Source organism: Dermacentor variabilis, chromosome 4 (assembly GCF_050947875.1).
Source record: "Dermacentor variabilis isolate Ectoservices chromosome 4, ASM5094787v1, whole genome shotgun sequence".
Lineage (NCBI taxonomy): Eukaryota > Metazoa > Arthropoda > Arachnida > Ixodida > Ixodidae > Dermacentor > Dermacentor variabilis.
Window position 1 is genome coordinate 136197832 of NC_134571.1, and position 15256 is coordinate 136213087.

At 46.4% G+C, this 15256-nt stretch overlaps 1 long non-coding RNA gene and 1 pseudogene across 1 annotated transcript in view; one reads left to right on the forward strand and one right to left on the reverse strand.

Annotated features, from left to right (window-relative positions):
* The window catches only part of LOC142579822 (uncharacterized), an 83174-nt gene that overhangs the window by 35342 nt on the left and 32576 nt on the right, over positions 1-15256 (reverse strand). The gene's annotated exons all lie outside the window — the stretch shown is intronic.
* LOC142579821 (uncharacterized) lies at positions 9962-10536 on the forward strand (annotated as a pseudogene).

The window sequence follows — 15256 nt, forward strand, 5'->3', positions numbered from 1 at the left end:
GCGATTTTCTTAAAATATGGTGCAGGCTTCGTACAAACTAAGCACGCGCCTAGCAGACGCTTGCGAATGTCTGGCCACAATGACACAGGCTTGCTCTCGTGCAGCCTAGTGCAGTACGACAGACGGGTGAAGGCCAAATGCATGCCGGGTGCGCGATTTGAAGCTGTGGTGGAGAGCCAAAAACAAGCTGCAGGAAAATAGGGCGGGAAGAAACCTAGTAATTTTGCATGCTGGGGTGAACGACGTCCTGCAGAATAGGGGGCGAATGCTGGACAGACAGATTCAACAGGGAGTGGCGAAACTAAGGGCGACCGCTGAGGCTGTGCACATTGCCCTGGGTACTGTCCCAGAGGTCAGGGCCCTTTCATTTATTTATTTCACATACTGTCAATCCCTCATGGGATTATAACAGCAAGGGCAAGTACATATGGTAGTACTTGCGAACAAAGAATATAAATACATTATATAATCATAAGTGTGTTATTGCAATGCCCACAATGCCCAGCGTATCATAAATGATACGACAAATTCAAATCTCCCGCTCTTGGAGAAAATCGAAACTGGAACTCCGGAAACCGCTGTGGGTCTCTCTTGACACGTTGAAAATTGTTTTCTCTTCCGGCTGCTTCTAATTCCTACCACCAGGTGGTCGCAAGTTGTCTTTGAAAAATGTCGAGGCTTCAAGTGTTGAGGCTTCAGCGACTTCGTTCGTAGCAAAGTACTCTTTTATCTTTATTAGCTAGGGTTTTGAAGTGTTTCCTTTTTCATGGAGTAGGGGCGCAAATTATGAATTCTTGGTAACAGTAGTAAACGTACCGGCTTTGTCTAGGTCTGGCAGCTCCCCCGTTAGGCCTAGTTGGTAGGAGGGACCTATTTGATAGGCTTAGTTAATTCTTTCAGCTAGCTCTTCGGACTCTTACATGGGTAGGGAGTGATAATTCTTTATTTTGGTTTGGCATAGCGGTCGATTTCGGCTTTGCTTGAGTCATTTGGCGAACTTGCTCGTTGGGCCTAGGGACGTAGGCCTAGCGAAGAAATCGAAGAACGTGAAGGCCGCAGGGGACGGGGGGGGGGGGGGGGGATGTGCAGTGCGACGAGTGCCTGCGATGGTGCTTCCTCGACGAGACTAAATTCCAGAATTTAGCAGACGCGGAGGGGTCTAGCTTCATGTGCAGGTCGTGCGAGGGCGTCAGGGAAGCCGTCCAAAAACTGGAAGGGAATTGGGCGGCTAAGTTCGAAGAGCTTAAGGCAGACCTGAGGGAGGAGCAGGAGAAGCGGGTAGCACTGCAGGCGAAAGTTGACAATTTCGTCAAGATGGAGGCGGCCCAGGCCGCGCAGTTAGTAAGGACCATGGCCGAGCTTGAGGAAGAGAAAAAAAGGAGCGCCGAACTGGAAAGGCGGCTCGATGCGCTTGAGATGCGGGCAGCGGAGAATGTCGGGTCAGGACATCAAAGTGTTGGCAAAAGCTCAGGAAGTAGGGTAGACCCTACAGGCAAAGTGGGAGGCAGGGAGCCAGAGCAAGCGGTCGTTAGCTCACCGCCGGTGAATCGGCGTAGTTATAGTGAAGCTGCGCAACGCGCCCCGAGTGAGGTGACGCTGCAGCCACAGGGGCGCCAGCGGGCGCAAAGGGAGGGGCAGCGGACACAGGCTGGAGGCGAACGGTTTGCACGCAGAAGGGTCCTGGTGATAGGGGACTCCAACGTGGGGAGGGCCAAACAAGGCGTGATGGCGAGAGTGAAGGCGGAAGGGCAAGTACAGGTGGAGGCGCAAGCGGGCAAGGGCATGGCGGAAGCAATGACCAAGGCGCGGGAAGTGGTGGGGGTCAGCACGGAGAGCGACAGCTTGGTCATTATGCATTCTGGGCTCAATGACGTGCTTAAGGGGAGAAGCCAGGACCTTGAGAGGCACGTTGAGACTGGGCTGAGTAAGTTTAGAGAGGCCTCCGGGAGGGTGCATGTGACCATATGCACTATCCCAGAGGTCCAGGACCAGGCTTACCAGGTAGAAAGGAGGGTGGTTGAGGCCAATCGGGTCATTAGGAGTCTGAGTGGACGACTCGGGTACAGCGTGATGGAGGTCAACAGGGACGTGTACGGAACCGGCTTCCGGCCTTTTGTGCAGGATGGCATTCACTACAGTGGTGCCACTGGCAAAAGGATAGGGGGCAGGATGGGTCGCCAGGCAACAGCTTTTTTAGGGGGACCCAGAGCCCTGAAAGAAGCAGTGTAGGCGTGGACGATTCGAGGCAGGAGCCACAAACACGCAAATATCGGTACTGTAGGAGAGGCGACAGGAATAAGCGCAAGAGCCAAATTAAGTCAGACATAGGGTTCATTAACATGCAAGGTGGCAGAAATAGGCTAAAATGGGAGGAAATCAAAGAACAACTAAGGCAGGAGAACTTAATGGTTTATGGGTTTGTAGAGACACATCTTAGGGACATGGAACAACTGTCCTGTAACCCTGATTATGCATGGGAATACTGCAACAGAGTGCAGGGTAGCAGAAAGGGCGGGGGAATTGGAGCACTCATTCATAAAAATACAAATTGGCAAAGGGTCAAACAGGAATGCAAGGAGCATTTATGGCTAAAAGAAAAAGTAGCAGGGGCGAAAACACTTCTAGGCTTTGTATACCTTTGGACAGGATAAAATGCTAAAGAGGGAAAAAAAAAATGTTGGACTGTATAGCAGCGGACATCAATGAGCTAGGAAAAGGATGTGAAGTAATTGTATTAGGAGACATGAATGCGCATGTTGAAGATATGGATGGGTACACAGACTCTCAGGTAACATGCTGCTGGATATGTGTGAGAGGCTTAACTTATACCTGTGTCACAAGGGCGCATTTGGAAGGCCTTCCAGTCGACAGCCTTCGAAATGCCACAACTCTATCGACTCAAAGGAGTTGTCTGGCTGCTACACGGCACTTTCGAAAGGCCGTTGAGTGGTTCAGGCGTCTCTCGTAAAATTGTGTGGCGCTGCGGATCTTTACTTTCGTTTTCATGTCACGAAAAGTTAAGCAACATTAAAACCAATTAAAAGTACTATAATTTCTTTTATGTTTGTTTATACATTTAAAGAAATGTTTATACATTGCCATACATATATGTTTAGTTTTTAAGTTGTTGAGTAGTGAAACTACGGCAACGTTTGCGCCACTGCATGTCGCTGTTGTCGAGAGTATGTGCAGTTCGCAATATCAAGTGGCAAAAATACTTTATTGAATAAATAATAAAACTCATACACAGTATTTTTAGAACATTTTGGTTTGATTTGTTCTTTCTAACCGATAGTACGAGCACACCGTGAACGAGAGGGCATGTTCGCACTGTTTCCGCTTCCGTTGCTCAAAGGCCATCGAGATTTCGATAGAGTTATAAGGTGCTCCGTTGACTCGATAGACTATTGACTCGGCGGCCTTCGAAACCGCCCGTGTAGCAGCTCGAACTTGACCTTTGAGTCAACTGACTATCGGTTGGAAGGCCTTCCAAACGCCCGTGTGACACAGGTATTAGTTGTCTGTAACTCTACTGAAAAGTGTGACGGGATCATAACATGGGAGGTAGGGGGTCGACACTCGACAATAGATTATGCGTTAATGTCACATAGGATGTACGATAGATTAGGAGCCGTGATTATAGATGAACAGGGCTCCAGAAGTATAGGTAGCGTCCACAAACGTATCAAGCTGAGTTTTAAGAGGGAAACTAAAGCACGAAGGACACGCGAGGAAATGCCAGATGTGATCTTTTACTCAGAAGACCAAGTGGAAATAGCAGCCAAACAAATTGAAAAGGAAATATCAGAGGGCACTGAAACTGACTGGACTTACCCAAAGTTAATGAGACTATGTGAGCGTGAGCTAGGTAAGGCGCGAGTCAGGAAAACAAGGCAAGAGATACGAAAATTCAAGAGCTAGTGGGATGAAGAGGTTAAGAAGGCCATAAAGAAACGTCAGGAAGCCTCCAGGTCACACAGGTATTCCAAAAGTAAGGGAGAACCTGAAGCAGAAGTAGAGAGGAAATGGGTAAACTACATAAAATGCAAAAGGGAAGCATCCTATTTGATCAACGAGAAAATCAAGACAAAGGGGTCCCAATGGCTGTCAAAAATAAGCAATAAAAAAGATAAACAGGCAGCTAGGAAATTCTGGCAACATCTGAACTCCCTGGGTCATAGGACAAGCCTAGAGCAGAGGTATATAGTAACAGCTCAAGGTACTCAGTTAGAAGGAGAGGAGGCAATGGAGCATATAGGAACTATGATGAGGGAAAAATTTACAAAACAGGGAAATGGTACATGCAGTACGTCGGAGAGGGATAGCCCGGTCAACCCACTGCTTTCGCTTGGACAAAAAGAGTGGGAAAGGGCTGAGAAGAGGGTACCAAGTAGCACATCGGCAGGCCCTTATGGTATTCCAATTATGTTAAGAAATTGGGCCCGAAATCTAAGAAAGTATTGAGGGAGGTGGTGAGCAAAATGCTAGTGGATGGTAAAGTACCTGACGAATGGAGGCTAAATAGGATGAGAATGATATATAAGGGAAAGGGGGACAAAGCTGACATAAATAACTACTGGCCTATAACAGTGACGTCAGTGGTTTACAGGGTGGTTATGCAGATTATAAAGGACAGACTGCAGGCATGGGTAGAGAACGAGGGGGTACTTGGAGAGCTACAAAACGGGTTCCGGAAGCATAAGAGGCTAGAAGACAATCTGTTCTCACTAACACAGTGCATTGAAATAGCTGAAAAAGAACACAGACCCCTATGGCTGGCTTTCTTGGACATCAAGGGAGCCTATGACAGTGTACTTCAAGAGGGCTTGTGGGGCATTCTGGAAACTTTAGAAGTGCAAGATGGAGTAACCAATTTCTTAAAAGATATCTATAAAGGTAACCGGGTAATTATACAATGAGAAAAGCAGGTTTCAGAACATGTAATGATTCGGCGGGGGCTTAGGCAGGGGTGCCCATTGTCACCTCTGATGTTTATGCTGTACCTACAAGGTTTAGAGGCCAAAATACAGCAAAGCGGACTCGGCTTCAACCTATCATTTTTCAAACAAGGAAAATTGATTGAACAGTCATTACCAGGATTGATGTACGCGGATGATATTGTATTAGTGGCTGACAATGCAGAAGATCTGCAGGAATTAATGGACATATGTGGTACAGAAGGAGACACAGATTAGGCTTGAAGTTTAGCAAAGAAAAATCAGCAGTGATGATTTTTAAAGATAACATTTGCGGCGAGCATAAGATACAGGAGGCCACGCTGGAGATAGTCAATAAATACAAGTACCTTGGGGTGTGGATAAATAATGGCATTGAGTATCTGACAGAGTACGAAAAATATCTAACGACTAAAGGTAACAGAAGTGCAGCGATTATGAAGAGTAGGGCACTGTGGAACAACAATAGGTACGAGGTAGTACGAGGGATATGGAAGGGGGTAATGGTCACAGGCCTGATTTTTGCCAATGCAGTTCTATGTATTAGAGCAGAGACCCAGCAACAGTTCAAAATTAGGCAACTAGGTGTGGGTAGGCTCGCTCTGGGAGCACATGGCAAGGCACCAAATCTTGGGGTGCAGGGGGATCTGGGATGGTCTTCTTTCGAGGGCAGAGAGGCTAGTAGCAAGGTAGCATTTGAGGAGCGATTGAGAAAAATGGGGGAAATGCGGTGGGCTAGAAAGGTTTTCAGTTACTTATACACGAGGAACGTTGACACGAGGTGGAGGAAGCAAACTAGAAAATTGACAAGCAAATACTCGGGCAGTAGCGGGGGGACAGGTAAGGAATCATCTGTCAAGAAAAATGTTAAGGAGACAGAGAGGGGTATGTGGAATACAGAGATGCAAACCAAATCAGCATTGGAGACATACAGAACGTTTAAGCATGAAATAGCCAAAGAAAATATTTACGATAATTATAAAGGAAGCTCGTTGTTTGAAGCCAGGACAGGTGTACTGCGGACTAAAACGTACCGAGCCAGATACCAGGAGATAGATTTGGTGTGCGAGGCGTGTGGAGAGGAGGAGGAAACGGCTGAACACCTGATACTTGCTTGTAAACAACTTCACCCTGCAGTTGAATCTAACGGGGAACTATTCAAAGCTTTGGGTTTTAAAGACAGTGAAAGTAAAATAGACTTTGAACAGGTAGAAATAACTAAACGGAGACTATCTGATTGGTAGATAATACCAACACAAAAGTAAAGGAGTAAATACATAGGTATGCATGCATATAGTACCATTAGAGGCTAGGTGGCGCGCGCCGCAGCCGCCTGATTCAAAGGGTTGAGCCTCAATCATCCATCCATCCATCCATCCATCCAAAATGGCGTCCACCAGCAACACTCGCGTCGCTATACCATGTCGCACGTTCTACTCCAAAGAAGGTAACCTGTGTGTTATATATTGCATTTGCAGGTCCATAATTGTTCCCAGTACGTTTGCGAATCACCAGAAGTAATTTTCATCGATACACAGCAGTTTTATGCTGCGTGACAACGTCCGGAATTTGCACATATCATATTTGATACAGTGGGCTTTAGTAATTTTCGGGAACATTTAGTGAACCGTACGATCTTGAATCTCCAGTGAAGCTTTTTAGAAGGCTTCTCACAGACGATATGCTAGCAATGCCAGTTTGACAAACGAACTTGTATAGTACGCCATAATACGGAAAATCGACGAACACAAGTATCCATGAAGTCGAACAGTACAGAGTCGATCACACTTGTCTGGAGTGGCCCGAAGGCTGCTCCGCACTGCGCCTGCGACGCCTAGCGACAAGCACCGGGTTCGAGATGTGTTGGCCGACAGCACCACACGCGTGGACGCTGCAGCATTCGCAGGCGGCCAAGATACAGGCCTGCGTGATTTGCGGGTCGCGAGCACCGGCTTTTATTGCGAAAGCAATACTGCTCGCACTTTCGGCCTATCAGTGGTCGTGGCGCTTCCTTACACAGCTGCGCGTCACACAACCGTGTGACGTCACGCCAGACCGAGAGACGGGGCCCCCAGCTCGCGGCATCGATGGTGGAGGCGAAGCCTTGCGCGCCACTGCTGCGGCGCTACCGAGAGAGGGCACTCGCTGGTGTGACGTCGCGGCATCGATGGTCAAGGCTGCGGCGCTACTGAGAGAGGGCGCTCGCTTTCTTTACTGATCTCACTGAAACCGGGTGCTGTGAGAGTAATCTGCCTCCTGTGCCTGGGTTTAACTGTGTTGGTAGGGCCAGGAGAGACAGCCAAATGAGAAACGCATGAGTAGCCATATATGTGCGACAGCCACTGCAAGCTTCTGTAGTAACCTCGCCGGTACCGACAGACCGAGGAGAATCACTGTGTGTACAGCTACACGCTTTGGACCTAGTTGTATCTGGTGTCTATATCTCTCCCCCAAACAGGAGACGACGCCACTCTTGCCATACTGTCCAACGGGCTGCCGAAGCGAAGTGATAAACGGATGGTTATCTGCAAGGGAGACTACAATAAGGATCCTACAAGAGACCATCGATTCATCCAAGCACTTGACGAGAAGTACTGTCTTCAGTTATGCCCCCTACAGCCAAAGAGCACCACCCAATGGAGTAGCAGTTTAGATCTAGTCATGTATAGGCATTCCGACGACTATGTCATCACCAATGTACATACCAAAAGCCATTACTTCAGGGATCACAAAAGCGTATTCATAGGATTAAATAAAGCAACATCACAGTAATACGATGTTGTGTCCAGTGCGAATCCATGTATAGCCATGCATAACATACATAAGTCATAAGTGTACCAAGGATATCAATAGCAGAAACCAAGCAAAACAATGTATAGCCATAAGTTTACCAAAGGGCAACCATGTCCACACCATCAGCCGAACCAAGGCGCAGCCAAGGGTATTGCTTTCGCAATCTTCCAGGCTTAACCAAGCTAAGCCTTCAGCCAATTTTTTATCACTGGACGAGCACTGCCAGCTGAGTTGCGAACGTGACACGGCTAGAATGCTGCGGTGCACAACACGTTCGAGCGATGTGATACCGCCGGAACTACGCATGCTTGCTCTGCCATGTGGGTTTGCGCGAAACCTGGAGCACCGGTGAACGTTTGCGCAGACAGCCGTGAACCACTAGGATCGCAATCACACGCAGCCAAAAGATCACTGCCGTCTTATTCATGGCTCTACGTCTTACTGCAGAAGAAAAGCATGCGATTGCTGTTATGGGTTGCACAATGTCCCATAAAGCCATCTGCAATGTGACAGGGAGGCCCATGGCCACCGTCAGCAGGGTGATACAGGCTTTTTACAAAGAAGGCCGCATAGCAGACGCCCCACGCGGGCGTCCTGCAAGGGCGACGTCCGTCGAAGAAGACCGTTTCATCATTGCTGCGGCGGTCGCGGACCCTTTCCTGACTGCCAGGGAAATTAAAGACGAGCTTGGATTGTCTCGTGTAAGCGTGTCAACCATTAAAGAAGGCTTCATGAATGTGGAATCCACCGCATGGTCGCGGCCCAGAAGACTTGTCTCAAACAGTCACACAGGCAAGCTTGGCTGGAGTTCGCTTCATCGTGGGAGTCATGGACACCAAACAACTGGCCTGCTGTGGTTTTCACAGACGAAGCCACCTTTTGCACCAAATGGGACGTGCAGAAGAGATGTTGGCGGCCTGAAAAGTGTCGGTGAGTGCGGAATAATCATTTTTAGCATAAATTGAGCCCTGACCATCTGCACCTTAATCTATAATATATACACCGGGACAATAAGGAAATAATTTACCACACGATGATATTGTATTATTTTTTCGTGTAATTATGAAAAAATGTTAGTTATGAAATTTTTTCTTACTTTTGCTTATTACAGTTATTCGCATAAGTCAAGATGCCTGCCAAATTCCATGCTTCAGACATTGTCTTTGATCCAGATATCAAGATTAGTTTGAAGTTCTCAAATACCTAAGAGAACTGCCGGAGACAAGCAGCGCATGACGAAAGGGTGCAGCCCATAGGCGACAATGTAGCATGCACTGCGACGTTTCTACCGTTGTGAGCCTGACTTTTGTGCCGAAGGGTGCTTACAAATTGCACAAGAACCAAATCAAGTGTTAAAACATGACTTTTCATGATGCTGTGAAGCGCTGCCAATCTACCGCGTTAAAAAATACGGGTTTAAAGTATAGCGGTTCAAGGTGTAATCAGTAGTGCCTGTGCTGCCCGGTTGCAGTCAGCAGGATTCAAAGAAACCAGCGTTTATAATGCATTCAATTCTTATCACTTGAAAAGTATACCATATATCCATTTGGACATCATGTGCTGCGTAATCTGATCTATTTGCTTTTCCTTCGCACACTTTCAATGCAATGCAGGGAAGACGGGCAATACGTATGGAACGTTCGTTCAAGCGGCCGCACCTCTCTGTGCACGTTTGGGGAGCAGTAAGCCACGCCGGCCTCGCATCACTTTACAGATTCACGGATAGGATGACGTCCGAGGCATACATGAATATCTTGGAGACTGTTTTGGTGCCATATGTGCTTGATGGCCCTTTCCCTGACGGACTTTTCTGGCTGCAGCAGGATGGCGCACCACACACACAGCCAAGCGTGTCCAGGAACAGCCTAGGAATCATGAGGGTGGATTGGCCAGCAAGAAGCCCTGACCTCAACATAATAGAAAATGTGGGGGGTATCAGGAAAAACAATTTGTCAAAAAAGGCTTCTCTTACAACGGCGAGTGGGGACCAACTTTGGGAAGCCGTAAAGGAAGAGTGGGAACGACTGCGGCTTTTGTCTGATTTTGTAGATTCGTTGTAAGATTCGCTTCCAAAGAGAATCCGTTCCGTGAAAGAATGGCGAGGAGGTCCTATCTTTTACTGATGTCATTTGTTTTTCAGGGCACAAATATTCGCCAAATTCTCCATAACATTCAGTATTGTTAAAATTCATGTTCTTTTGTATGATGGTTTCTTTTGCGTGTATTAAGTTTGTATTTCGGTGTTTTATTTTTACATCACTAGTAAAAAATTATTTCTGGTCCTTCAAGCTTTCTTGATCTAATGGACATCGAATACAGCTATTTCAGAGGCGATGTAGACGATGCTTTGACATACCACTTAAGTGGCTATTTCATACACAAAATGAGCAAGCACACAGAGTGTGAGTTGTGCCTGCATGACATCAGCTCAACTGTTCCACTCGTTAGTTCCGATGCATAATTGACAACATATCGGAGCTTTAAGGAAGGGAGCCTCAAGCATTCAACAATGAAGAGGCTACAGTTCGTAAGAATTGCAAATGACTCCGTATCATTTTCCCTTGATCAGGCAGGTGTCTGCGATGACCTATTTTGGAAAGTCCTGGATGAGCTAGATAAGTGCAGTCTTGCTCGGCTGGGTTGCAATGGGCACATATGCGCGTTCACGTGCCAGATACTGAACTTTTTCATTGCCATGCGAATGCATTTCAATGCGAGAGATGCGAACCGCCACTTAGAAACATGAGAGAAAGTAGCCATCGCAAACAAAAAAGCTCATCTTCTGTAAAGCCATGCGGCAAATTCATAAGCCGTATGCGGCTCCTGTAATAAAAGCTTTTGAACTTGTTGAGAGAAACAAAGCCCTTGTCCTATTTATTTGTCTTTTATTTACTAGTAACTATCCATGGCCACTGGATAAAAAGCAGCCGCGCTCTAGCAGACACAAATGGCGGTCACAGTGAAGGGTGGTCCGTCGCAGCTTTGGGCGCAAGTGCTTTCCTTGTTCAGTTGGCTAAGTCGCGGCCTTTTTCCAACTTCGGAATAGGTCCGCAATAAGCTGCAAATAGATTAGTGACGCGCTGTGCATATTTGGCGATTTCAACTAAAAGAATGCCACTCGCTAGGCAAACTACCAGCGCTTCGCAGCGTAGGGCACCGAGCCCGGCCGAGCTAACAGCAGCCGCCACGCCACCTGCTGAGTGGAAACGAAAAGGGGCCGTGCATTGATGGCCGCTGCAAGGGGAGTTTGACAACTGAAAGGCTCTAGTAATGTTGGGTGCGACAACGTCCGGTGAAACAATGAATGAAAGTATCCAGAACGTGTGTGAAGCTTCGGATTCTGTGATCAAATGGCTCCTCGGGGGAATCCGCTCCCACCCATGTGTTTAGGACACAAGACGAATGGATTACCGTGATCAAGCAAGAAAAAAACAATGCATGGGAAGCCATCCGCCACCAATGCGGTCTCGCTACAGGCAAGCTTCCTTGCTGAGTTGTGATTTGTGATACTGAAATAAGTTGTTCACTGCTGGGGCACACATAATTACCCTGTTTTCTTTTTATTCCTGCTGTTTTTAGTCAAAGAATACATGAAACTTTGGAAAGGGCTGCGAGATCACAACCATGAGGCAAACGCTGTTGAGTTGGCGAGTGGAGCGGCAGCGGATTCGTTTCAAGGCGAAGGTGGGAATTTGCGCAGTCAATGGAATTCTACAAGAGCTGTGGCCCGAGAAAGTAAGTTATTTCGGTGTTTACATACCGTTCTGGTAAACATGCAAATGCTGAAGACGACTGTGTGCATGCATGTGTGTGTGTGTACGCATGTGTTTACGTGCTTCAATAGTTTGCTAGTTGCAAAACAGTGTACCATTTTGGGGTAGCTCAAGCCATAAAGATGCATGTGTGGCAGCATCTAGCAGCAGGCAAGAAATTATCAATGCACTTTTGACGTCAGTGATGTAGCTCGATCATGGGGCCAGTGATCAGGAAATGGAAACTCGACCCAATTTCGAGTTGTAGGATGTAGTGTACGATTACAAGATTGTGCTTAGATGTCGCTCTTGTATCCTGCCAACTGAGCACTAAACAGATTTAATAGCTGTTTGGTAGGGTCCACGCTGGCACCAAAATAATCTCTATAGCACCTGTGACCTTATGACGACCATGCAATGAAGAAAACTGACAAGAAATCAGTGCTGTATTTCTGTGTAATTGCAGTATCCCGCAACATAAAAAATTGAGAACAAAAAGATAACCAACTGTTTTACTCCCTCTGATTTAGGCACGTCATGTTTTGTAGAAATACTTAAATTAGAGGGTCGATATAACATGAAGCTTTCGAGCTGATAATGGAAAATTATCGACTAGCTGCACTACACTGCAACACAAAGCGCACGTCATGAGTTTGCAGGAGGCACAGGGAAAAGGTTTGCAGGTCTGTCAGGGTGCTATTGCCATGACGTCGCTGGTAGGACAGGCTCCTCAAAATGAAAAACTAACTTCGAGAACATTACAGTTTGTTTTTTACTTCTGATTTCGATGAGATAAAGGGCACAGATGTGTATATATAATAATATATATATATAATGTATATATATTAAAAGTGAGAATTTATGTGTAGAGGTTGGTGTTTAGGTTGTTTCCTCCGTACAGTCATAATCTCAGCAAGGTTACGCAGTCTAGTTTTCCAGGCTGTCAAGGGAGTTCACAAGTGAAAAAAAGTAATTAAAATTGTTTGGTGCGCTAATAAACCATAGGTGAAGGTTTGCAAGGGAACCTAGCTAATTTACTGTTAAGCGCAGAATTCATAGGCTCCGTATTGCAGTTGATCAAATTTTTAATCCAAAACATTGACACGTGAACTTGTTTATCTTTTTAGGTAAAGTATGTTTTTCTTTTCCCTGTAGAACCACGTGCTACCTCGAGGAAGTACCATCAGCAGTAGACCATGAAACCGCAGCGGAAGCAATTTTTACCTCGATACAGCGAGGCACATCTTCAGCAACAGGGAGGAGCAACTGCGACCATGAACAATTTTCAACGGGCCACACGGATCTAGTACATCATGAGGATGAAGTCGCTATGCAGGCGACAAAACAGCCATCGAAAAATAGATTTAAAAATGTAAAGAAAATGGCGTACTTGAGCAACAGTTGTCCCATATGCAACAAATAATGGCCGAAAATGAGGCATTTGGCTTGTCCAGAGGCATGACCCTGGTCAGAATGACCAGGCAAGCAGCAGCCAGATGCAAGGTACGGATAATGGAAATTATTGCTGAATTTGATGTCTGATCATTCAGGAACTTTGCGACGATTTTCGCTCCTGCGTTCAGAATAAAGCAGACGGCTGCTGTTCCTTGCACTGCCTAAAAAAAAGACATGTTTTGCACCATTTAGTATTGTATGTTTGAAATAACTTATTGTGGAAATGGTCTTTGTTATTTCAATTGTATCAAACGTTCTTATTATATTAATATTTTTTTTCGTGTCAGCTTGACCTAGATGTCAAAGCGCATTGTAAAGTTTCATCCAATACTAGTGCTCACGAGGCAAAGCGAGGATAACCAAGAAGTCAGTTGTTCTTAATTGTCTTTTTATTATCCAGATAACAAAATTTTATCACTGGAATATCACAAGGTGTGTCATGTCGTGCTTCAAATTTTTGTGATATGTAACTGAGATAACGTTACGCAATTCCAAATGTTATAGAAAATAAGTTTTCAGGTGCGATATGTACAAAAGTATTTGTAACTGTGATACAATAAACTGCAAAAACATAATTCTTGGAGTAAGCGTTCGTACCCCCTCTTCTACACAACGCTTATTTGGTGGGGAAAAAAGCTGTTCAACATGAGCATGCACTGCTGACAAGGCAGATAAAGTGACCGAGCGAGTGTCACGGGGAATATGACATATGCTACTCCAAGAAGGCAGGTTTGGTGCCTTTAACCATGATCGTGTTTGAGAAATTAGTGCCCTGCACACGATGTTGTACAATGCGGCTGTGAAAAAAGCATGGCTTGTGCCTTAAGCAATGAGCCCCACAGCCTCTACTTGCCTGTCAAAACGCTCAACTGCCATGGCAAGGTGCCTTCTGCAGACACAAAATAATCAGCAATGTCACCTCTCAAAGCCATGGCAGCATTAGCCGGGCGGTTGCCAGCTGGCAATGCACCCGGAGTACCAACCTGAGCTACCGTCTGCCTCCACTGGCCATTCTGCACTGTCTCCCCTAGGACGCTGTCACCGTAGTCGTCAGGACAATATGCATCGAGAAATTCATCAGGCTTCAGCAGCCAGGGCCCAGGTCATCACTTCCCCCCCCACCCTCCGCAACACCAAGGCGGCAATAAAGTCACCCATTGGAATCAATCCCGGTGCGACATGGGGAAGTCATGCCACCGGGCGGCAGCAAGTCAACCAGGAGACGCCGCGCCGTGGCGTGAGCCCACCCATTGGCAAGACAGCAGCAGCAACGCCACCACTCGGAGAAGCGGAGTTCCCAGCTCTCAGCATTCCACCTGGCGCCGCCGCCCGCAACCAACCCAAGGTAGGCAACTGGGCAAGGGTCGTCTCCTCTCACCACCAGCACTGCCGAGACACATGAACTCAGGCGCGAGCTCGCCCTCTTGCGAGCTCAAAATGAAAAACTAGCCAGTGAGCTTAACTTGCTCAGAACCCAATGCGCTACCCCACCCTCCAAGAGCGACGAGGAGGAAAACATAACAGACAAGGAGATTCTTATTCCTATGGAGAGGTGCGTTGCGGCCCTGGAGACCCAGGTGACCGCGACTGAAACACCATTGCCTGACCTCCCCAAAATTACCCACACTGCAGAGCGCCATACGGAGAGTATCATAGCACAAGTGACACAAGCCGTGACTCACATTATCCAAAAATGGATACAAGACAATCCACGTCCTTAAGCTCAAGCACGTAGGGCCCATCAGGGACGTTAACCGTCCCTAAATATTTAACAGGAACTTAGGGTCTCTACCAAGCTGACATTTCCAAATTCCCTGAGTTTTCCAGGTTTTCTCTGAGTGCCCTTGCAAAATTCCCTGAGTGATGCAGAACTATGTTTTATGTCAAAACAGGCTGAAACCATATCGCCCAATGCTGTCACTCTCTACTAAGCATATGAAAAAAATTAAATAAGAACGACTTAATTCAATTTGAATATTAAGAAGTAGTGTTTATGTTATTCAAAAAGGGAATAGAAGGGAGGGGTTAGTATAATGCACAGCAAATAAAATGTCTTCGAAAGAAATTGCAAATTGAGTCGGACATCCTCAAATACGAATAAAAAAGAGATGCATATAGAAGCAAATATTTTCGAATATGAGCTATTTCTATCAACTGATTACAAGCTCTGTGGTATGAGGCTCGTACTTTGTCACAATTGAGATTCTCTCTCAACAGCTCGTAAATCAACCTCAACTGTCCTGACATACTATCATCACGCATGACGCCTCAAGGCTGTGCTTCACTGCTTTAAAGAGTTTA